General features: G+C 36.3%; 1 long non-coding RNA gene across 1 annotated transcript in view; it reads right to left on the bottom strand.

Moving 5' to 3' along the window:
* Positions 1–25,834, bottom strand: part of LOC132687706 (uncharacterized) — a 110,997-nt gene that overhangs the window by 7,499 nt on the left and 77,664 nt on the right. The window contains exon 2 of the long non-coding RNA XR_009614235.3: positions 1,283–1,612. This is a non-coding gene — a long non-coding RNA (uncharacterized LOC132687706). The remainder of the gene's footprint in view (positions 1–1,282; positions 1,613–25,834) is intronic.

Here is a 25,834-nt window from a genome sequence, read left to right as displayed (position 1 = left end):
CTCCTAACACAGAGCCTGATACATATCTCAATTAACACTACTTCCTTTCTTTTCCCTTCATTTCTCCTATTTCCCAGGTTGTTGTGAGGAGTACCTGTGAAACCACTGGGTAAATAAGAAGAGCTTCACCCATGTGTATCATAGATAAAATATGGATAGAGGCTATTTAGTATAATCTTATTTTAGTGAAAATTTCTTCAGATAAGCACAGAGTTCTGGCACTTTTCTTCCAACTAGAAACTTAACTTTTAAATACTCTTTTTAAAATAAGTCTTTTCATTTATGCACCATACTGTAGGTTCTTCCAGCCTTATCTGGACAAATTTTTGCATTTGCTGGATATCATAGTAGCTTCCTTTAGAGCCTAGCTTTGGAATTCAAAGGCATGCCAAGGCTGTTCTGATGGATGTATTGTAAACAAGAAAGGTTAATGTATTCATGTTCTTGTTTAATTGAAAATCCCCAAGGAACACATAATCTTTTGTAGGAGAAAGGGAGGGAAACAGAGGAAGCAGGAAGAGAAGCAGCAGGGTGAGGTGACTTAGTCCTTCTATTCTCCCCTGCACTCACCTTCTTCTATATGCTTAGCAATCTGCTCTTCATTATTTTCTTTCTCAGAATCACCTGGTGTGTCTTATGCCTCATATGGACACACACATACGTCGTGACCATCATCTTTTTTCAAACCTGATTAACTTCTGCAGTATTAGCGTTATAGTGCCCTGAGTGGTGAAAATAAGGCTGTGTTTGAGCTAGGGTATCAAGAGAACACTCCTTGGAGTATACTGAATGCTCAGTAAATTTTGGAAGACCATAACTGAAATTCAGTGCACTTTTGGGGGATAATTTGACTTTGCAAATTTCTTTATTCCCTTTGTTACTACCCTGTCAGTTAACAAGAAGTGTGTGTGTGTGTGTGTGTGTGTGTGTGTGTGTGTGTGAGAGAGAGAGAGAGAGAGAGAGAGAGACAGAGAGACAGAGAGAGAGAGAGAGAGAGAAGAAATATGTTTACACAGTAAGGCAAGAATAAGTCTTTTTTAAGATATCACTATGTATGAATTACAGATTATAAATTTTTCCCACTACAGACAACAATATAATACTTTATGGTCAAAATTTATCTGCTCATTTGTTACAATCCCAGATAAAGTCTCATTTATAGGAGCTTTATACTGTCAATGAAAAAATTACTTGAGAGTAACTGAACTCACCCCATAGAATAAGAATAATAAACTATATATTTAAATTGGTTATAACTACATAACACCAACAAACGACTCACCTGAACAGTGTTCATCTTCATGGGCAATTGGTGAAACTATAACCAAGGACAGCTAAAGAAAATGCCTCTGCTTTGGCTTATTTGAATGTTCTTTTGTGTTCAAGGCCATTGATTTTGCCTTTGCCCTGTGCTGTTCTTGTTGCATGAACAAAGGATGGAATGGTCACTGGTACAACCACATTTTAAGTAGAGAATCTTCACCAATGGTTTGGGGTGCTGGATCTGGAGCCTGATGTCTCTGCTCAAATACTAGCTTTGCCATTAACAATCCTCACTTTGCCTAGGACCTTAGGCAAGTTGTTTTATCTATTTATGCCTTAGTCTCCTCATCTGCAAAAAGAGAAAAATAATAGGACCTACCCAGGAATGTTGTAAATATGAAAAGGAGTTACAAATTACAAAGTGGGAATAGTGTCTCCCAAGCTGTGCTCTCTGTTATGTACCCCCTCAGTTCTGATTCTCTCCCTCCCCTCCTTCCCTCCTTCTCTCTTGTTTGATCTATGATATAATAGTAGGAAGAATATTATATTATCCTCTTCTCAAAGATTCTAGAGATTGGGAAAATAAAGCATTTCTAAGTTTAGTCCAACCTTGAAATACACCTTTTCCCTACCCTCTTCAAAATATAAAAAACAAAAATATACAATAGACATTTCATATTCACCATCCTTTCTAACTAGAGCAACTGAAGGATTGCTGCCTGGTCACTTCATGACCAACTAAGTCAAGTTATATAAGTATACACAGAATATCAAACCTCCTATGGTAGCAGTCTATGAGCCAATTATGTTTCATATAAGGTTGTGTTAGGCAGTTTCTCATATGGTCCCCAGTGATACACCCCCCCCCCCCACCATTCTCACACGATTTAATCTCCTCACCTTGAGGGAGGGCTAGACTGAATGACTTACTTCAGAGGAATAGAATTTGACCACAGTGAAGGGATATCAACTCTGAGATTAGGCTATGACAGATTCAGGCTTCTAGAGCTCATCCTCACTTGCTCTCTGTTTGCTCAGATGGAAGCCAGCTGCCATGTTATGAGGGGTCTAATGGAGAGGCCCGTGATCTTCAGCCAACAACCAGTGAAGAGCTAAGGCTCACAGTCCTACAGCCTTCAGAGAACTGAATCCTACTAACAACCACTGAGTGAGCTTTGAAGCAAATCCTGTGCCAATTGAACCTTGAAATGTCTGTGAACCTGGGTAACAACGTGATTGCAATGTTTTGGGACACTCTGAGCAGGACATACTTAAGCCATACCCAAATTCCTGACCTATAGAAATTATGAAATAATAAATGTATTTTTATAAGATGCTAAATTTTGCTTTTAAACTTTTTTAATGTTTATTTATTATTAGAGAGAGAGAGAGAGAACAAGCCGGGGAGGGGCAGAGAGAGAGGGAGACACAGAATCCAAAGCAGGCTCCAAGCTCTGAGCTGTCAGCACAGAGCCTGATGTAAGGCTTGAACTCAGGAACTGTGAGATCATGATCCAAGTGGAAATCAAGAGACTGATGCTTAATCGACTGAGTCACCCAGATGCCCCTAAGATGCTAAGATTTGGGTTAATCTTTTACATAGCAATAGATATCTAATATACTTTCATTAGCTGACTTTTTGGGGCTGTGAGGAGGTAGAAGAGCTTTTAGTAACTTATTTTTAACTAAAGGCTCACTGAGATATATTTGTTTTTGTGGTTCTTATTTTAATCTTGCCATAAATATCTAAGTCTATTATTTTGTCTCAGTAATCTCAGCCTAGTAAGTGTAATTACATTTGTATTTATTATGGGACATCTTTCAGGTAACCATCTCAAAGGTAATTCTCACTTTACCATCATCATTGTGATTGTCATAATCATCAGCATCATCCCATCTGGAACATATGAGGTGTCAAGACCTATTTTAAGGATTTTACCTCATTAATGCTCACAATAACTCTATAAGGTAGACACATTATTAGAAACACCACTTTACAACATAGAAAACTGAGGCACAGAGAAAGAATGTAACTTGCCCCAGGTCACACTGCTAGTCAATGACAGAACCAGGATTCAAACTTAGGTCATTAGGCTCCAGAATATAAAATCCTAACCACTCTGTGATTCTGCCTTTCTCGAGGACTAAGGACTACTCAAGATCAGAGAGAGAGGTAAGGTGGGGAGGCTACATTGACATTAGCCTCAGAACATTAAACAAAGTAGAGCTTGTTTGTTTGTTTTTTGTTGTTGTTACCATTAATATCAATGGTTTTCTTGTGACTCATGTCCTGTCTTAAAGGTAAAGAGTAGCAAAACATTAAAATTATCTAAAATAAATGTATTAATATTACAATTCTTTTATTCAGAATGAATAGATTAATATTCTCTCTCTCCAGTGCCCAGAATTGTGTGTACTTTATGGAAAGAGATCAATAAAAACTGTGAAATGACAGAACACCTGAGGAAGAAAATAATGAAGATGATGATGATGATAGCTGCTTCTCAATAACTATGTCCTTTCCTTATGTTATATTGTTTAATCTTTCTACAATGGGGGGATAGATAGATGCCTCTTTTTATCCAAGTTTTTTATTGAGTCAGAATGGGCAATAGAGTACTTTCATTGAGGTCAGATCTTGGAGGATTTTGATTACCAGATATAAGAATTGAAATCATATTTTAAGGATGATAGAAAAATGGGAGTTACTGTTTTGGGAAATGCCATAGTAATCTATCACAATCTGAAGTTAAATTGGGGTAAAATTAGAAGACATTTAGTCCATCTATTCACCTACTCTGAGTCTCTTCTTAATTCAAAACAAAATCAAAACTAAAACCAAACAAACCTGCTATTCACATACTTTCAACCTCCAAGGCTTTTACCATGGCTTTCTCCAGAGTAAAGCTGATCAATTCTTTTCCATTCATAGGAAGTTACCTTAGCTCAGTGATAGTCATCTCAATCTGTGTATTCATGTGTTTGCTGATCTGCTGCATGCATGGTTTACTTGTGTTCATGTTTAAAATTTTTGGAATATTTTATGAACATTATTAGCCCCATCCCATCTGACAACCTCAAAAGCAACAAGAAAGCAGAAACATGAAGAAGCATTTTAGATGGACACATGTTGGCTGAATCTGTACTGTGTACTGATAAACCAATGTATTTTCTTCAGCTCAATCTGAATCTAACGTACTTTATATGGAGGACTCCCTCCGGGGGCTTATGTGACAGAGTTGCCAAGATGACTTCAAAGCCTTTCAAGGCAAACTCTTCCCTCCTACCACTACTCTGGTGGAAGGAATGTATCACCAATAGTTAACAGATTTCTTATTATATGTTTTTTAGATTCAAACTTAATATTCTAAATATGGTCTAATCAGTACAGAGTATGGTGAAAGCACTACTTCTGATGTATACATTTGACTCTCATTTATACTAATTTTTAAGAGTTAGACATACTTGTATTCACACTAACTTACTATTAACACCTAGCTCTGTGATTTTTACATAGGAATGGTTGCTGATCTAAGTTATTCTAGTTCTCTTTTCTTAATTAATTTTCAATTGCATTCCACCGACTTCTAAAACATTGAGGACAATTATAACAAAACATGTGGAAGTATAAAATAAAGAAAAAAATTAAATTGTATTTTAAGTTAAATATAAAACTTAAAATGATACAAGACAAGACAAAAACATTCAGAGGGATAATTTAATAATGGTACCTGGGGAAGTGACTACACAAATTATTCTGAGCTGCCCAGTAGTCAAGAGAGAGAGAAAAGGGGATTCTAGAAGTGTGACATCATCTCCTTTGATATTTGCTGTCTGAACTTAGAACTTTATATTTATTTCTGTTGAACATCAGTTTGCTGGTTCAGCTCAGAATTCAAAAATAATTGGATCTATGACAGTGTGTTCACTGTTCCTAGTCAGTTTTGTCAAAATATGAGAAATTTATTGCAATATTACTAAAAATTACTTCTTGACACTTTTAAAAAGAAGACAGATCCTGTCAGGTGACATAGAACAGGGGAGTTTAGTTTTGATATTGGACAATGGCAAGGCAGTCTGGAAGGCCAGGCCCTGAAAGGAAGAGGAGGTTGCTACATATCACTTGCTTGGACAGATAGCAGTTGAATAGAGATATCTAAAAAAGCAATGAGGAGTGATGGGTTATGAAGAAAAAATTTTAATATTCAGACAGCCATTGTTACATTCTGACTTTTCACTTGGTCTATACCACTGGTGGAGAAAACAAGAGATTGGTCGAATATGTTGATTTGGATGGTTCATGAATATTTCCCTCACTGTATCCACCTTAGGAGATGAATTACCTCATTCCATTAATGTTATGGAGAATTAGATCAAATACTATCTCATGTTTTATCTTTAAAGCTTCTGAGATATGTTCTTAACCCTGCTATGTCACCACTCACTCTCAATCACCAGACATTAGGAAGTTGATATAAATTTGATCTTATAATTCATTCATTACTCATGTGGCTGATGGTGACAGATGTCATTGGTTTAATGATCGTAGTTATCCATTGTCATAATTAAGGTGATCACTTAATGAGGCTGGATGTATCATTACTTAATACATCAAATTAGAAAAAGATGTCATGGCTGGGCACACAACATCACCCATCATTTTTGAAGATGAGTCAATACATTAAATGTTTCTCAATAAAGTGACAGTGTGGGCCTTCAGAACCTTTAATTTTCAGAGGGATCCTAAATGGCGGTATGAGCTAAGGCCCTCCCAAGCTCGAATGTTGGCTCTTATGGACAAATGAAAGCTCCCTTGTCATCCATCATGTCTTGGCATGGAGGCAGCTTCACAACTGTGGTGCTTTATGTATGTGACTACAGGATATGGAATCATTTCCAGGCCCAGCCCAACTGCTATCCATTTACTCTCTAGAATAAAGAGTATTTATTTCCACTGGCCTGTTGAAACTTTTCCCCTGTAACACTCTGAACATTTTTTTTTTTCAACTGATGGTGTTTTTAAATTTATAAAGCCCTTTTTTACATGTATTTTCTTTAATGTTTATTTATTTTTGAGACAGAGGGAGACAGAGCGCAAGTGGGGGAGAGGCAGAGAGAGAGGGAGACACAGAATCTGAAACAGGCTCCAGGCTCCGAGCTGTCCGCACAGAGCCCGATGAGGGGCTGAACCCACAAACCGTGAGATCATGACCTGAGCCGAAGTTGGATGCTCAACCGACTGAGCCAGCCGGGTGCGCCTATAAAACCCTTTTAACAATTCTACCTCATAAAAACATCAGAAGGTAGTTATTCCTATCTTCTTCTTTAGCTTTCTTGGGACATGTGTCAGGCATGTTCTGACTTGATTGTTGCTAACTGGATGCTTTCTGGTTGTTTTCTATGAGAATAATAGCTCTTGGATGCCACTATCCTTGTTATATGTATATTATATCCTTACTATACCTAGCACTAATTTTTCTCATTATCATTTAGTTTTTCAATTCTCAGGGTCAATCACAGGATGTTTCTACTCAACATGTGTTGATAAGAAGTTGAAATAAGATGGGCTATTTTGCTTGTTTATCAAAATACCCCAAGGATGATTGTAAAGCATGTATTGGTACCATCTTCATTATCCAAATAGATTCAATGCCCAAACTTGATAAAATTATGTTACTGTCTCAGAATTTTCACCGGAATTCAATGTCCCTTCTTTACATTCCATTTAACCAATCACTGACTTACTGAAGCACTTGTATATTAATTAATTAATCATTTAACAAGGATTTATTGAGTTCTTTCTATATGCCAGATACTGTAGAGGAAGTATAGAGTTAAATAAAATTGGTTCATGTTTTAGAAAATTTGAGTTCCTCTGGGTTGATCACTGTCTGGCAGGGGAAGCAGCCATATGGACTGATAACCATAATACATTGTGATATGCACTGTGTAGAGATTAGTCAGTGACTGTAAATACATAGACCACCAAAAAAGATTAATTATTCATAGGAAGTTGAAGAAAGATTTCAAAGAAGCACTGTCATGTATTTTGAATGTTGGTGAATCAGTGAGAGTTTTCTAGAGAAAGGGGGTTGCCAAGAATTTACCATGCTCAGAAAAATAGGTGGAATGTGGGAAAAGTTTAGCTACATGGTGCATCTAGAAGAGAGGAAAGGCTCCCAAATGTGGCTTAGGAAGGAGGCTGTGACCAGACAAATGAGAGTTTACAAAGTTAATGGAGACATGTTGGATGTGGTCCTGTAGGCCCTTCACCTGCAAAGCACAGCACTTGGCTTAAAAAATCCTGGGGCGCCTGGGTGGCTCAGTCGGTTAAGCGGCTGACTTCGGCTCAGGTCACGATCTCGCGGTCCATGAGTTCGAGCTCCGCGTCAGGCTCTGTGCTGACAGCTCAGAGCCTGGAGCCTGCTTCAGATTCTGTGTCTCCCTCTCTCTCTGCCCCTCCCCTGTTCATGCTCTGTCTCTCTCTGTCTCATAAATAAATAAACGTTAAAAAAAAATTAAAAAAAAACAAAATCCTTTATTCCACACATGAGTTTACTAGTTATCTTGGGACAAAGTTCTATAGAGTTGCTGAGCTTAAAAGCTCAAAGAAATTAAAAAAAAAAAAAATAAGGAATGTACCAACTTTGCTGTATTTTTATGTGATAGGTATTTTTTTTTTTTTTTTGTGATAGGTATTTTTAACATCCATCTAGTTGTATTTTTTTTAAAGAGAGCCAAAATATACCCTTTGAAGGTAAAGAAGATGTAAAATTACAAGTAAAACTAACTTTTCAACATAGAAAACATAAAAGTGATTGGGAATATTCTCTGTTTTGTGATTTTTATCTCTGAAAATTACACACATACACACACACACACACACATACACACACACCCCCTAACTATAAATTTTTTTCAAACTTGCCCTCTCAAAGAACTTGGGAGTAGAATTTTCAACCTGTGTCAAAATAAAAAATGGGTCAGGGACCGGGGTGCAGAACCTGGGTGGCTCAGTTAGTTAAGAATCTGATTTTTGGTTTTGGCTCAGGTCATGATCTCATAATTCATGAGATTGAGCCCCACATTAAGCTCCATACTGACAGCATGAAGCCTGCTTGGGATCCTCTCTCGCTCTGTCTCTGTCCCTCCCCTTGCTTACATGCTCTTTCTCTCTCTCTTTCTCAAAAAATAAATAAATAAAACTTAAAAAAGAGTATATAAAAAATAAAAGATCAAAGCTTTTGGGGTACCTGGGTGGCTCAGTTGGTTGGGTGTCCAACTCTTGATTCTGGCTCAGGTCATAATCTATTGGTTTGTGAGACTGAGCCCCTCCTTGGTCTCTGCACTGACAGTGAAGAGCCTGCTTGGGACTCTCTCTCTCCCTCTCTCTTTCTCTGCTTCCTCTCCCTCTCTCATGTACATACGTGTGCATGTGTGTGCACTCTCTCAAAATACATAAATAAGCATTAAAAAATAAAAGATGGAAGCTTTTCATTTTTTTTCAAGAACAACTCAGTATAATAAAGTTTACATATTGAATTTCAAAAGCAATTACAAGACTTTGTATAGTTGGTGGACAAGTTTGTAAAATGTGGTTCATAACATGAACCAATGAACAAATTTTTCTATTTGATTCTTCATTTTCATCATGAGGCATATTTTCAGGTACATAGCCATCAAGATCAAGTATCACAATACTTTGTTGGGCTTAGAACCATATGTTCATTTTGAAGTAATTTAACAAGTTAGATGAATTTTTTCAAAACTTATTATTCAAAATAATAAACCATTTTTAATCATATAGTTTTACCTTCATATGTATTTATATAATTTATGCCTGGGTGCCTGTGTGGCTCAGTAGTTAAGCATCTCACACTTGATTTCGGCTCAGGTCATCATCTCACAGTTTCATGGGTTCAAGCCCCATGTCGGGCTCTGCACTGACCCTACAGAGCCTGCTTGGGACTCTCTCTCTCTCTCTTTCTCTGCCCCTCTTCGGCTCATGCTCTGTCTCTCTCAGAATAAATAAACTCAAAATTTGTATATAATTTATGCACTGTTTCTAACACATTTTTAGTATTAAGAATATTTAATATACTTATCTTTTAATTCTTTTAAAGTATCTATTTTGAAGTATATATAATATATAAAATACTAAAGTGAGATAATTTTATAGCACATAAATAATTCTAATATACAAATTATTTAAAATTTATAAATCGATAGGTGTAAGAATATGTATATAAGTTTTAAGGTTATCATGTGTATGAATTTTGAGTGGGCATGGAAATAATATTTCATAAATAGGCCTATATAAATAAACATTTAGATTCTGCTGCTTTGGAGAACATGAGTCCTTTGTTTTCTACAAAGGACCTTGAACTGACTTGGATAAATCATAATCTTTGATCCATGACAACTTCTATCCATTGTTCCATGAGTAACCTCCTCCCTTTAAGTTTTTAAGATAGATAGTTATATATTAAAATATGTAATATTTACCCATGAACCCACTATCCCAAACAGAAAACCAAGGACCTAAACAGTTACCTGCATTGAATCACATCACTTCTACCAATATATCCTCTGGCTCTCCACAGTCACAGGGCTCACATCTTAAATCCTGTGTTCATCGTGCTTTTGTTTTTAAATGTGATTTTTTATTTATTTATTTTTATTTTTTTAAAGTTTATTTATTTTTGACAGAGAGAGAGAGAGAGAGAGAGAGAGAGAGAGAGAGAGAATGAGTGGGGGAGGGGCAGAGAGAGGGAGACACAGAATCTGAAGCAGGCTCCAGGCTCTGAGCTGTCAGCACAGAGCCCGATGCGGGGCTCAAACTCATGGGCTGCAAGATCATGACCTGGGCCGAAGTCGGACGCTCAACCGAATGAGCCACCCAGGCACCTCTAAATGTGATTTTTTGAATTATATTTTCACTTCAGTATTCAGAAGCTTACTTATCTGTTTATAACTTTAGAAGAAAAGTATCACACTTATGGGTTATTTTGGGATTTACTTTTCTCCCTTAACACTGTACTACTAAGTCTACATCATTGCATGCTGCTGTAGTTTATTGGTTTTGACTGCTAGAAAATATTATATTGTTTGACATGCCATATTTTTTCATCCACTCACACTAACAGGCATTTATGCAACTTCAGGTTTTTGCTATTGTGATCAGAGGCTCTAAAAACATTTGTGTACCTGCTTTCTGAATAAGTAAGCATTTCTCTAGAATATACAAGGCTGGATCACAGGATATATGAAAAATTCATTTTATGAGGTGTTTACCAAAATGTTTTCCATGGTAGTTTTCCCACAAGTGATTTCATACAGGATTTCTGTGTTTGGGGCAAAATACTCTGGTAGTGATGTTGGGGGTGATATGAAGTGAGGAGAGACAATTTGGGAGCTTCTGATGGGACCAAGCCTCATATCATTTCAGTTGTCTTATATGCTTCTTAGAAACTTGTGCTATTTTTATTAATTATAAAATATATTTCAAAAACCATATTGAGTTTCAAAAACATTTCAAGAAAAGTCCCTTTGTCATCACATCCAATAAGACCACAGACCCCCCCCCCCCCCCCCGCAAAAAAAAAACAGTTTCTGGAGACACCACTCTACTGAAGTGAGGCAAAACAAAGGATGGCACAGCCTTATGATCTCTGGTCCCGTCTCCACACTTCCTCCTCAAGGCATATACAGCCACACCTATATGGGCATAGATGCCTTAATATTTAACATTTCTCCAATGATCCACTTCCATATGGATATCGCATGGCAACATGTAGAAGAATTTCCAAATGTTCTCTGTTCCCAAACTTTCCTTGCAATAATCCTGTAGAAAATGAGCTGTGACTTTTCCACCACCACTGCTTGGTTCTCTTTTGTACAGGCTTTAAATTCTGGAGATATCCTTGAGCTCAAATCCAATCTGTCTGCAAATCTGTTGGTTCTTCCTTCAAAATAGGTCTCACATCATGTCACTCCATAGCTCTCCATTGTGATCACACTGATCCAAATCAACTCCTGTCTTCTATACTCCTGCTTCTATTTTGTGTTCTAAAGACTCTTCTCAAACAGGCCATTAATCCTCCAAAAGCATGAGTCTGATCATACCACTTCTCACTTCCCTCAATGGGGTTTTATCTCATTCAGCATAAAATTTTAACCCCTTACTATAACTTATAGAGACCCTACCTGGTATAGCCTTTAGCTCTGATTGCATTTCATGTCACTTATCCCTGGCTTCCTTCTCTCCTGCCAGGTTAGTGTCCTTGCTTTTTCTCAAATAGGTCAACAATAATTCTGCTTTAGCACAGGTGAGTTGTCCTTTTATTTTGAATATTCTTTCTCCATATATTGACAGTGTCCTTCTTTCACATATGAACATAAATCCCTCAAGTTAAGAATGTTTCTGTTCAAATGTTACCTCCTTTCTGAGGTACTTTACCTTACCATCCTTTCAGAAATAAATCTCTTCATTCTCTAGCACATCACTTCATTTTTATTCCCATCAAAGAACCTACTATTCCCAGATAGGTATCATAAATACATTTATCTGTCAATTGCCATTTGCCCTACTAGAGTGTAAAATCCCTGGGGGGGGGGGATGAATTTTTCTGCCCCATTTATCACTGTACCCCCAGCATACATTACAATGTCAAACAAAAGGTGTGGCATTCATCAGAAGTATCTTGAGTGAATAGAGTCTGGCTCATCTAGAAACTTCCACAACTTCCAAATAAACGTACCCTGTGTTCTCTTTCTTAAATATTTTAATAAATGACTCAACAACATTAAATTTTTGCTAAATACTTAATTTTTTAATATCTGTTTTTAATGTTAGGCTTCTACATGTAAGTTCTATGCATAATTTCATTTTTAGAGAGTATTCTGCTGAGAAGAAAAATTTTAAAACCACTCATATATAATCTTCTTAACACAAGTAGGATTGCACTATATTCCTATTTTATGGATGATATTAGACTTCAGAAGGTTTAAGTAATTTGTTCAAAGTCACATGGATCTTAAGTGCTATGATATGGCTCAGATGGGAGCCATTCCTGCTTCACTGTAAAGCTTGTGATCTTACCAATTATCCTGGTATCTTTAGGTCCTCAATGTATCGAAATGACTGCATTGAATATAAGATGTGATGACTCAGGACCAAAAAATAAATTAAGTATGTTAATAAACAGAGATGATATAATCACTATTTTCTGTGAATTCCTTGAAGAGCTGTGGTTAAGTTGTCTGTTGCGGTGGAGGGTCATGCGATGTGCATTGGTGAATGTCTTGTGATAGGCTGTTGTACATCAACCAGCATCATGTAGGATAGACTAGGAATGAGTGTAGAATGGTCAGTGGGTATGTGGAATCCTCTTCTGAAATGGCAGCACTATGGATACATTGTGCTGCATTCCAAGTCAAGAACATTTCTCTATAAGTGCCTGGGAGAATGGGATATCCATGTCCATCTTCTGGAGACATTCTACCCGCACCCAGTGATGTTGGCTACTCATCACTCAAACCTACTGGCAGAAAAGATGGGGGAAGGGAAGAATGATACATGATAAGAAGAGCTCTGTCATATTAAACTAGGTGTTGCCATATGTTACCTTAAACAATAAATGTGGGGAGACTTGTAGTCAGTGAAAAACAGCAGCAAAAACAAATACCCATAAAACAAAATTCAAATCCCTTAATGTAAAAGTCATGTATAAAATTAAACTGTAGGCAACAGATAAAAGCCAACAATACTACTGTGTATTATTACAAACTACTTAACTGCAGGAAAATAAAATCAGGGAAAATAAATTTGAGAAAGTGCAATTAAGACTAACTTTGAACAAATGGAATTTTATTTCTTTGTTCTAATTAAAAACAAACAAATAAAAAATAAACAGCTGCTGAGATTACTTGGCTTTGATTAAAAACAATATTTGGGGCTCTTCTCACTCATGTACACCTGACATATTTACCTTACAAGGGAACCTGACCAAATGTGGAGAGTTGGCTTCCTTCTGGAGAGGCTCAGCAAAGTGCACTAATAATTAAGACACCAACTGCAAATTAGTAAACCTCTTGAAACTCAGCCAAGACTTGAATAAGAGATAAAATGCAATTAAAAAATAAAACTATGAAACTTTATTGTGAAATATAAATGTTTTAACTCCCATTAAGAGTCTTAAGAATAAAAAGAAGTCTCCAAAGAAGCTGTTCTGAAATTCTTTTGAGATTCCTAAAGTATTATTTCTGTTTTTCATATATATATATATATATATATATATATTTCATATATATATATAATTTGATATATTGATATATATATATATATTTGTGTATATATATACATATAAATTCATATATATATATATATATATATATATATATATATATATATATATATATAAATTTTCCTTCTGTGTGATAGGATATGAGAGCTTTACACAAGTTAAATTATAGTAGTGAGTGTCCCAATATAATCTTGCAGGAATAGGTTGATAGTAAGGACTTGGTCCTCCCTGAATTGTGCCAGACTGGGAACTTAAGATTAGACCCACTTGCAGGTGAATGACTATGTTGGCAGAAACATCCAGCAACAGGCAGTTAAAGGAAATGAAGTAAAGCAGATTAAGTACAATATCTGAAGATATTGTAGCAATATGTTCTTAGCAATAGCTTTTGGTCTAATAGGCATACCAGTAAGACGGCACAAGTGGGCACTTAATATAAGTGGTCACTGTCAAGTATATATGGTGGTGGTAGTCTAATCCTTGACAGAATCATCCTAGAGATTCAATATAGCAGTCATCATATGGCATTAGAGAAATGGTTTAACCTATGAAGAGAAGAGATTTGGGCCAGGATAAGCCCTAGTATTAACTGGGAATCAGAAATAGAACGGGGAATAACCTTATTAAATATTTAGCAGTAGGTATGCTATAATGTTTCAATAATTAACTCTGGGAGGTTTTAGTCATGAAGAGATAAACATCAACAGAAAAAATAAAGTCCAGACAGGGGTCTCTCTATATATGGAAATTTAGCATCTAATATAGGAGGTATCACAAAGCAGTGCTACAATGAGAATACTCATGAAATGGGGTTGGGACTATCAAGCCATTAGGGAGGGTCACAGTTTCAGTGACTAGAAGAGCCTCGACTTCCAGTAAAGCCCAGAGTGTAGCCAGCTACAACTGCTAATGGCATACAGCATGGGGTTGAGGTGGAAAGACTCTTGTATCTGAAGCCTATGGTAAATGCATGGCCACCATGGGTCATCTAGAGATTCCAGGACATATGAAAAGAAATTGGTATGCCTTCTAAAGTGAAGGAGCTTATAGGAGACAACAATGGGAATGCATACTGTATTGCAATTTGGACAGATTCTAGAGCCTTCTGTTGGAGGAGCCCCCTTCGAGGTAGTACAATTTGCAAATAACATACTAAACAGATTTGTAAAGTCCATTTAAAAATTTTTGAATTTTACTTACAACCCCCAAAAAGTTGAAAAGATGTTGATCTTGTTTTAACAATATGGAAGCTGAAAGAGTTGATAGCTGTACTTAACATTACCAGGAATTGAGTGGCCCTGGTTTACCAAGTAATTTTCCAAAATTAAACTGATGTGGCAGAACCTTTCACTCTGTTATGGGGCAATAGCTTACCCACCCCTCCCCCCTTTTTTGTAAGATCCTTATTTGTATGTTCTGAATGAGTGTGTCAAATGGATATCCTCAGAGGAGGCTATCATTAGTGTGATGTCATACTTGTGCTCCTAAAGAAAGCTGCATGTGGTTCAGATCTTATCTGGAAAGACTGTATCTGATGGCAGAGCTGATGAGGTACCTCATGGGAAGGGGCACTGTATCACATTGAAAGGTAAATTGCTTGAGATGCTGTTGAAATTGGCATTGAACAGAACATTTTGGCCAAATCTACAGCCGCAAAATATTTACCCATTGCTGTTTGGATGAACTGAATCATTATAATAATATCGATGGGACCACAGCATTAAGGTTGCAATAATCCACCATTCGTTCTTTTCAAGTTTAAGAACAGACCAAATTGGCAGTTAAATGGAAAAATAGTGGAGATAATCATCCCTTCACCAAATAGTTATTGTATAAATGGGTTTCAATCTAGAAAATCTGCTTTGATTTATATTGATCTATGTTAACTATTTTACTTGAGGAAGGGGGGGTGGTCTTCCAGTTATGTGGTCAAGCTAATGCCTAAATTCCAAAGCCTTCATTTAATTTTAAAATTTTTAATGTTTATTTATTTTTGAGACAGAAGCAGAGCATGAGTGGGGGAGGGGCAGAGAGAGAGGGAGACACAGAATCCGAAACAGGCTCCAGGCTCTGAGCTGTCAACACAGAGCCCGACGCGGGGCTTGAACTCACAAACCGTGAGATCATGACCTGAGCCGAAGTAGGTCGCTCAAACGACTGAGCCACCCAGGTGCCCCTTCATTTAATTTTAAATTAAAATATATCTTATTACTCATTGGGTCAGAGCCACCGTGCTTACTCTGAGATATTTTAGGGTACTGGGTTCTATGACCATGGGAAATTTAGGCAAGGCAATCGTTCTGATGGTTAAGGTAAAGCATAACTATTTGTCCTTTATTTTATATTCAGTAACTCCCCTAAGATGTCTTGTTTAAATTTAGTGGGATACCCAGGTGTAACTCTAATTTGAGCTCCACTATTGATTAAGGCCATGAATGTTTGCCAATTGATGCATTTTTTAGGAAATGTTAAAGTTAATTCAAATTCTACAATGTGGAGGCATAAAAACCAATGATACTTTTTTATCTTTTTGGTGTATAAAATTTTTTGGTAAATTTTGGGATTTCTAATTAGGTCAATTATGAACATTTGTTTCAGCTTTTTTTCTTAATCTGTATCCAGGTTTCCTTCCTTCCTTCTTTTTTGTGGTTACTAGATATATTTGGGGGGATCCTTTCTACCCTGATCATATTTATTGGATTATTCCTCCAGAGAGTCTCAAATCAGTTTCATCAGAGTTAAAGCCTCCCCCCAACACAACTGATGATTAACCCCTTGGCTCTGCCCGAGGCATATCATGCATATTTCCCCAGAGTTCTGGGGATGGGGATTTTTTGTGTGTGTTAGAAGCATAGGCAACAGCAGCAACAACAGCAAACAATAGAGTCCTAGTGAATCATCTGCTTTGAGGAGTGTAGACCTCAGCATGTTACATAGTAACAACTTTTTCTCTATGCAAGTGGGTCTACATATGGTGCAGGTTATGAGACTTGCCTCTGAGTCCTGTATCTAACAGAGGCCAATGCTGGGTTGAGACACGCAACCAAGGGTCATCGGGTGAAAGTCATTCTAGTGAACCTAGCATCTGTCACGGCTTATGCTGGAATCAAAATACACAGTCATTCAGCTGAGACACACAATTCAGGGGCACTTTAAGGAGGGCTTCATTCCCATAGTACTGTGTAACAGAGGCTTTGTAGAACTCAGTAAATGCAGCACAAAGCCACCCAGCTCAAAGCACACATTTACCAGCAGGCAGCAATACAGCTCAAAGAGCATGCTAGCTAGCAAGCAGCAGCTCAAAATTATTGCTCACCTGCAGGCAGCAGAGCTGATTAGTAAACCAAAGCAAAAGAAAGATCCCTGCTTGTGGTGGTCATTGGCTAGACATCCTGCCCACAGCACCAAAGTTCTAAACATTCCACAAAAAGAAGATAGAGCCCCACCCCAAATTTGGTTTGTATGCCAGGACCAATGACACTACACACCAAGAGGTTATGAAAAGACTTTTTACTTACAGAAGGGACTCCTCGAGAGTGTAGGAAGGCATAAACAGGTTCTAGCTGACTTGAGCAAGGCAGAAGGAAAGGATTGGGCTTTTATAGTGGCTAGCACATGTTCATTGGCTGGGATTTAATCAGGTTTGAATTTTTCACAGGCACCAAAGGAGGGAAAATGAGCAAACTTTCTCCATATCCTATCCAGATATGGAAATGGGAAGAAGAGGATAAGGCTTAAAAGCCATAATCATACATCGAAAAGGGGGGGGGGAAGGGAAGACCCTTAATTATACACCCTTTAATAAATTTTGAATTTACCTTGTGAAATATTATACATCCAAAACTAAATAAAACCTCACCCCATCCTCTTTCCAACTGCAAAGCAATAAAGAATCACTATAGATGCTTGAAGCCATTATTTTCTATTTATAATTCCCTTTATATCTCAATTATTTCCCTATGAATTATTTCCCTAGGAGTCTCTTCTCTTTTTAAAAATAGAATTCGGAGGAACATAAACAGAATCATTCATAGCAGGAGGAAATCTTAGAGACTGTTTCTTTCAATACGTTCTCTGAAACAGGTGTTGGAACTAAATCCAGAGATTTAGCTCAAATGCCCCAAACGGGAATTTGAATTAATCTTGTCATAAATAATTATTTTGTTTGTCAGTTCATTTGTTTTGGGAATATCTGGAATTAGTCTTTGACATATGCATCCCCATAAAGGCATAACCTTCTTTTAACCCCTCCTTGCTTTCCTAACATGGGCTTCTTTCGCTAATACTCTTTTCTTCTGGGAGAGAAGTACTTCTGTGAATTTCAGTTCATTTGGATTGAGCTTTGATTCCTTATCTAAATCTTGATAGCAAAATAAGAGCTTAACTTCTGTCTCTATCAAGTCGTGCGTGGCTGGGACCTGCTCCAAAGATACCACAGACACTACCTCACACCACACTTCAATGATCACTGTTGTTGGGAGATGTTTATTGTCTATAACCTGTGTTGGCTTAGACAACAAGACTCATTTTGCCACACCTCTTTGATGCTAGTTCTGTACCCCAGATTAAGTACTGCTTTTCTCATTGGTTTCATCTAGATTGTCAACATTCCTCAGAGTCAAAGACTATCTGAATTATAACAAATCTTAGTAAGTGATTTTCTCCAATTTATCCTTCTTTGGCAAGAGAGGTAATTTAGATATAGAGAAGTACCTGAGAAAAAGGGAACACAAACTAGAGAATATATGACCTCTTATCTTCTCTGTCTCTAATGATATAACTGAATAATGCTCAACCCTAATTATTCTATATTTTTAGAAAAAGCTAGTTCAATGTAGTATAATTTTTGAGTACCTATGATACACACAAACTTCCATGTAAAGATGGTCTTTTAGCTCTCTTTCCCCATCGCTTTCTACAGTGCATGTAGCTGCACCACAGTGAATGGTGTGAAACAGCCAAAAAATTAGTATAGTGGGTTAAAAGGTGGTCCTGACCAGTAACAACTTGTTTATCCCCTAGTTTTATATGCTCAATGGTTCTCAGATCTAGTGTGTATAGGAACCAGTTGGGAAGCTTGAAAGAAAACAGGTTTCTATGCCTCTAAGAGATTCTCATTCAGTAGGTGGCAATGGGGACTATGCATTTGCATTTCTAACAAGCTCAAGGTTAATCCTGTTGCTGTGGTTCCAAGGACTGCTTTTTGAATATCCCTTTGTTATATACTAGTATTTCTTCATTGTGTTCTTGGATCACTCACATCCAAATCACCTGTAATCCTCCACACCAGACTCAAATGCTCCCAAATCAGACTATTTGGGAGAGGAGGCCAGAAATTTAATTATAACATATGAGATGATTTCTACCTATCTGTACTCTATGATAATTCTAAAACAGTGGTTCTTAAACTTTACTGTACATTATATTCACCTAGGAATCTTTAACTATTTCTGATGATTTGCTCTCACTTACAGATTCTCTGATTTAATTGGTATGAGGTACAATCAGGGCATCAGGAGTTACAAAATCTCCCCAGGTGATACTAATGTAAGCACAATTGGGAACCACTGTTCTAAACAATATTTAAATCAATGTCTGAGAAAATTAGAACTTTGCTAAAGGGACTTGTTAGTTATAATAGCAAGTTAAGAAATATAGCAAGTTAAGAAATTCTTCTCAGGATTCAGGTTTGGAATGAGTTAAGTCTATTCCATGCCTAAAATTGCCTTGTTTATTCAGTTAAAAAAAAAAAAAAGTTCTCTTCATGGAGTCCAAAAGCCTTGTTCTTAAAAGAAATACATATTTAATGCTGGCATTTAATGAAGTCAGCCTTTTGTACAGAACTTTATTACACTTCGTTTTAATTGGAATTTTAGTTGATCTTGTGCCTTTCTGACACAAATCTAAAAGTCACCAGGGACGATTACAACATTGTCATGATAGCCCCAGGATTTTATATTAATTCCCTTAACTTACTGATAGGGACATTCAAATATTCCACTGATTCAGAGCATTGCCAAAAGGGTAAAATGCTGGGTGATATATTTTTTAAAGTGTGTGTGTGTGTGTGTGTGTGCGTGCATGCGTGCGTGCGTGTGTGGTGAGAGAGTAATAGATTTTGGGAGGAATTTTCTGTCTCCAAACATTAAGAAACATTTAAACTAGTTACCAAAGTATATGCCAAATCTTTTTGTGTGGAATTCCTTTTAAATTATTATTTCATTTAATTACCTTTTAAAGAGAGATTTTCATGTTTTCTGTTTGGAAGTAGAATGGAACAAATAACTTTTGGATCCAGGTGATTCTAAAAATTCCATATTTCTGTAAATGCTACCTTCTCCCTTTTGGGTATACCAAAGTTCTTTTTACCTCTTTCTACATTCACCCAAGCAGTTGCATTGCTTTTAGAAATGCTGCTTATTTCTATGTTTCAGTAATTCCTTATACTTCAGAGTTCAGAAATTTTTGCTCATATAGATGTAGGATAATATTGATAGATAAGGAAACATACAGATACATTTTTCTTTGTTTCTTTGTCTTTAGTTGCTTAATGATTTAAAGTGATATAATGGAATCCTAATGATTGTCACAAACTATATCTAGCATCTTAGAGAAAAACTAATTTCTGAACTAAAATCAGGAAAATCAAGAGACATAATGTGTAGCATTAAAATAGCTAAGGAAATATAGATTCTCATTATAAATTGCCTTTTGGTGGTAGGCTCATGCAAAATCTTCCACTTTTCTAATAAGATAGTTTTGAACACACAGGAAAAGGAACCAGCTCTTAAAATTGGAAAGAAAAAGACTGAAAGAGAAATGTAACAATGCGCTCTTCAAAAATTTTTTTACTAACTATAATGAGAATATATTTGCAGTAAGAGAAATCTACCTTGTTAAAAAACAAGGACTGGTCTTATATATGGCACAAACATAAGAGAAGGGCCTAGGAAATAGCTAATGATTGGTCTTATGTGGAATCTATGAGTCATTATATGTAGCAGAAGGGAGAAATATGAGAGTGGAAAAGTTTGAAGATGAAATACGTAATATTTGAATGAAAACCCACTAAAAGGAGTAAATACAAGATTTAAAGTAAAAGGGAAAAAAAGTCATTATTTAGCTTGAGCAAATCTCCTAGAACTCAGAAAAAAAGGTTTAAAAAAGAGATTAATATGAAGAGCAAAAACTGTTGTGTGAAAAATGACATCACCTAAAATAGGCAAATTAGATAACTCTAGGAGGCTTGTCCTCTCACAGAAACTTGGATTAATCAAGGAAAAATGATTATAGTCAACTCAGAACTCAGGAAAACAGTCACACAAAGGTTTAATGTAACCCACTGAATGCTGAATAAAGAAAAAACTGAAAATGGTAGGGAAACTTTGTGGCTTTTTTATTTGCCTGACCCTACCCCTTCCCTGGTTCAGTGGGTTGTTTTGATGACTATTCCCACAATCCCTGTGTGGACCTCTGGTCCCTCCTTCCAGAGAGAGGAGAACAGACCTTATTTATAAAAAAAGAAATTGTGTTTGTGTGTTCTAACTGCCTGAAGGGGGCTACCTCAAGAGAGCTGAGACAAGTGCATGCTTCTTTGTTTTTCCTCAAACTACAGACATGACTCCTGGCAGAAAAGCAGAAGACACTCTTCCAAAATATTGTAAGTCAAACACCCAACCCACAACCACCTGGGGGAAAAGGATTATAATTGAGGCAAACAGTAGAGTGTCTAATACCTGGGAGAAAGTGTTGGGGTGGGGTCTTTGGTAAATTAGGACATTCAAAGGGTTCATGTACACGGGAGGATTTAGAAAGTCACATGCATGCCTGTGGCAGGATGTGTGCTTTAAAAAAATCCTGAGAAGACCCCAAACCTTCACTCCTAGTGATCCTGATCCTTAGACTCAGTGAAAACAAGAAGGGAAGATTAAGAAAGAGTTACAAAATGCCTGGCCAAGTTGAAGAGTGCTCTAGTCCAGTGCCGATGTGTGAAGAATTGGGAAGCTCTTTCTCTTTCTCTCTCTCTAAACACTAGCTGAGCATAAGCTAAAGAAAAAGAGACTACAGAGACTATACATAGCAAAATATAGAGATTTAACAAAACAAGTTTAGAAAAATTATGAAACAACAAAGAGCTACAACCCACAGCAAGCAACAAAAACAAACCCTGAGTGGGGGAGGGGGGGAGCAAGAATCTGATTTTCAGAGTCACTACATTATAATACGCAAAATGTCCAATTTTCAACAATAATAAAATACAAAGCATATATAAAAATAAGAAAGCATGGACTAGTTACAGTAGAAATCAACAAAACTTGTTCCTGAGGAAGTCTAGACACTGCAATTTTTAGATACCTTAAATCTACTATCTTAAATATGCTCAAAGAACTAAAGAAAACCACACGAATGGTGTATGAACAAATAAAGAATATCAATAAAATGTCCATTTATAAAAAGGACCCAAAAAGAAATGATGGAGCTTAAAAGGATAACTGAAATGAAAAATTCATTTTAATAGCAGACTTGAGCAGACTAAAGGAGAATCAGTAAATTTGAATATAGAACTTATATTAAATTGGGGATATCTGAGGAGCAAAAAGAGAAAAGAATGGAGAAAATGAGACCGGTGGGACATCATAAACCTACCAAAATATGGGTTACAGGTATCCTGAATGAGTGGAGAGAGGAAGAGGGCAAAAAGAATATTTAAAGAAATAAAACTTCCTGATATTGACAAACAAAAAACAAAAAACAAAACATGAATCTTCACATTCAGGAAACTCAATGTATTCCAAGAAGGATAAACTCAGAGATCCACATGCAAACACATTATAATTAAATTGTTGAAGGCTAAAGACAAAGTAAATTTTGAAAGCAGCAAAAGAGAAGTGATAATTATGTAGAAATGATCCTCAATTAAATTAACAGCAATATTCTAGAAATCAAGGAGGCCAGAAAGGAGAAGGATAGTATTTTTTAAATGCTAAGTGAAAACACTGTCAACCAAAAAGTCCATGTCTGGCAAAACTCTGCTTATTTTAAAAGTGAGGGAGTGGCATCTGGGTAGCTCAGTTGGTTAAGTGACCTATTTTGGCTCAGACTCAGGTCATGACCTCCTGGCTTGTGAGTTCCACACCTCTGCTGAGGGCTTGGAGCCTGCTTCAGATTCTGTGTCTCCCTCTCTCTCTGCCCCTCCCCTGTTCATGCTCTGTCTCTCTCTCTCAAAAATAAATAATAAAAACATTTAAAAATTAAAAAAAAAGTAGGGGAGAAATTAAGACATTCTCAGATACACAAAAGTTGAAGGAGCTGGTCACTAGCAGACATACGTTATGAAACATGCTGAAGGGAATTTGCAAGCTGAGATGAAATGTCACAAGATAGCAACCTGAAGGCGTGCAAAACAAACCACTCATAAAATGAACTACATAGGTCAATTAAAAAACAGTGTTATTGTATTTTTTATTTCTAACTCCTTTTTATCCTATGTGATAAAAGACAAATACATAAAACAATTATATATCTATACTAATGGGCATATAATGTATAAATATGTAATTTGTGACAATAACAACATCAAGGGAGAAATAATAGAGCTGTATAAAAGCAGGGTGTTTGCATGTTATTAAAACTTAGTTAATATAAATTCAAACCAGATTTTTATAAATTTAAGATGTTATCTTTGATCATCATGATAATGACTATGAACATACCTAAAAATGTACATTAAAGAATTAGAAGCGAATCAAAATAGCACACTACAAACAATCAGTTAAACACAGAAGATTACAGTAGTGGAAGAAATGAGGAACAAAAAATCTATGAGACAGAAAATATATAGCAAAGGGCAGGAGTATGTCCTTCCTTAATCAAAAAAATACTTTAAAAGTAAATGGAATAAACTCTTCAAACAAAGGGCAAAAATAGAATGGATTTAAAAACATAATTCGGCTATACACTTTCTACAAGAAACTCATGTTAGATCAAAAGACAAAATGGGTTGAGAGTAAAAAAAGTGGAAAATGATATTTCATGCAAATAGTAACCAAAAAGGAACTGGAGTGGTTATGCTAATATTGCTCAAAACAGGTTTTAAGTCAAAAGCTATATTACTAGAGACAAAAGAGGATTCCTGTTTTCTGGTTCATCATGTAAGGTGCTTAGAAGTTACCACTCTGCCTTTAAACAAAAATAAAAAGCTGAACAAATTGAAAAATCAACAACTCTTCTAAGATCCATCAGAGAAGTGAGCTCCCAGGACAAACCTCTGCCTCCCAAGTTGGAGAGATAGGTGAATACAGAGTTTCAAAAGTTACTGGAACAGAAACCCTGAGCAGAAACCTCTGGAAGAACCAGTACTGGGGTAGTAAAACCTGAACTGTAACTGATTAATTGTTAGAGGCTCAGAGTGGACAAAACTAAGTTATTAAAATGCAAGGAGGACCCAGTCATAAAGAGACTCTTACACTTTTGTGAGTTTTATGTCCAGAAGCTCACTCAACCAGGTTTTCACAAAGAATATTAGAAAAAAATCCCCTTGGGCTTCCAGCAGGAGTGGGGGAGAAGGAGCCATTTTGAAATGTGCCTGAATATTCTAATCTTACAAAAGATTGCCTCAGAGAGCCTAAACTATTTTTTACCAGAGCCTAAACTATTTGGCCTTTAACAGAGCCTAGCTGACCCAGAAAAAGGGAAATGCTCAACTCCAACGACTCTAGCCATTCTGCCCTACCTACAGCGGGGGGAAAAAACTGAGAGGCACTTCTGAAGTTTATAGTATAGATGCATAGTTTCTCTAAATGACTAAGACCTAATCAGAGGACTACAGAACAATACCTCACCTTATGATCACATTACTAACATTACTAAATGCCTGTTTACTGCAGTTAATTTTACCTGGTGCCTGATGTCTGGCTATCAAGAAAAAATTTGTAAACCACACTCAGAAGTAAAAAGCACAGTTTGGAGACAGAACAAGCATCAGAACCAGTCTCAACCGTGGTAGGGATGTTAGAATTAGACTGGGGACTTGAAACAACCATCATTAATAAGTTAAGGACTCTAATAAAGGAGACAAAGTACACATGAAACATTATCCAGGATAGATCATATATCAACAAAAAAGTATCTATGGTTAAAAAGATTGAAATCATACAAAGTATCTTCTCTGAGCACAAAGGAATGAAGCTGGAAATCAATAACAGAAATAAAACTGTAAAATTCACCAATATGTGGAAATTAACATGTTTTAAAACTATCAACAGGTCAAAGAAAAAATCCTAAGTGAAATTGGAAATACTTTGAAACAAACAAACAAACAAAAACTCCCACAACATATCAAAACAATGGGATGCAGTGAAAGCAGTATGCATAGGGAAATTAATGCCTACATTAAAAAAGAAAAAAGTTCTTAAATCAATAACTTAGCATTTAAAGAACTAGAAAAAAAGGAAACTAAACCAAAGCTAGCAAAAGGAAGGAAATAAAAATTAGACCAGACATTTATGAAATAGAAAAACAAGGATAATTAATGAAATCAGTTTGGTTCTTTTAAAATGTCAAGAGAATTGAAAAACCTTTAGCTGATAGCTAAAGATTAAAAGCAAAATGCAGAAGACACAAATAACTACAATCAGAAATAGAAGTGGAGACATTACTATTGATCTTATGGAAATAGAAATAGACATTACTATTGATCTTATAGGATTATAAGAGAATGTTATGAATGATTGCATAACAATAAATTAGATAATCTAGATGAAATAGATAAATTCTTAGGAGCACACAAATTACCTAAAATAGCCAAATTAAAAAAAAGAAAAGAAAATCTCAACAGACCTATTTCAAGTAAAGGGATTAAATCAGTAATCACAACAGAGAAAAGTCCAGGACCAGATGGCTTCACTGATGAATTCCACCCAACTTTTAAAGAAGGATTAATCCTTCCAAACCTTTTCCAAACAATCAAAGGGGAAACACTTTCTGATACATTCTGTTAGACCAGAAGTACCCTGATACCTAAGACTCCTCCACAAGAAAAAAAACCAAAAACCAAAAAACAAAAAACATTGTTAAAGACCAAAATCCTTTAAAAATATAGATGTGTCCTAGGAATGCAGGGGTCGTTCAACATAAACCAATCAGTGTAGTACCTCACCTAGATCATAGAATAAAGAAAAAAATCCACATAACCATCTCTCTTAACTCAAAAAGCATTTGACAAAATCTAACACCCTCTCATGATTAAACACTCAGAAAATTGTTAA

Source organism: Panthera onca, chromosome A3, assembly GCF_046562875.1.
Source record: "Panthera onca isolate mPanOnc1 chromosome A3, mPanOnc1 haplotype 2, whole genome shotgun sequence".
In the NCBI taxonomy this organism is placed as follows: domain Eukaryota; kingdom Metazoa; phylum Chordata; class Mammalia; order Carnivora; family Felidae; genus Panthera; species Panthera onca.
This window is presented reverse-complemented; position numbering and strand designations above follow the sequence as displayed.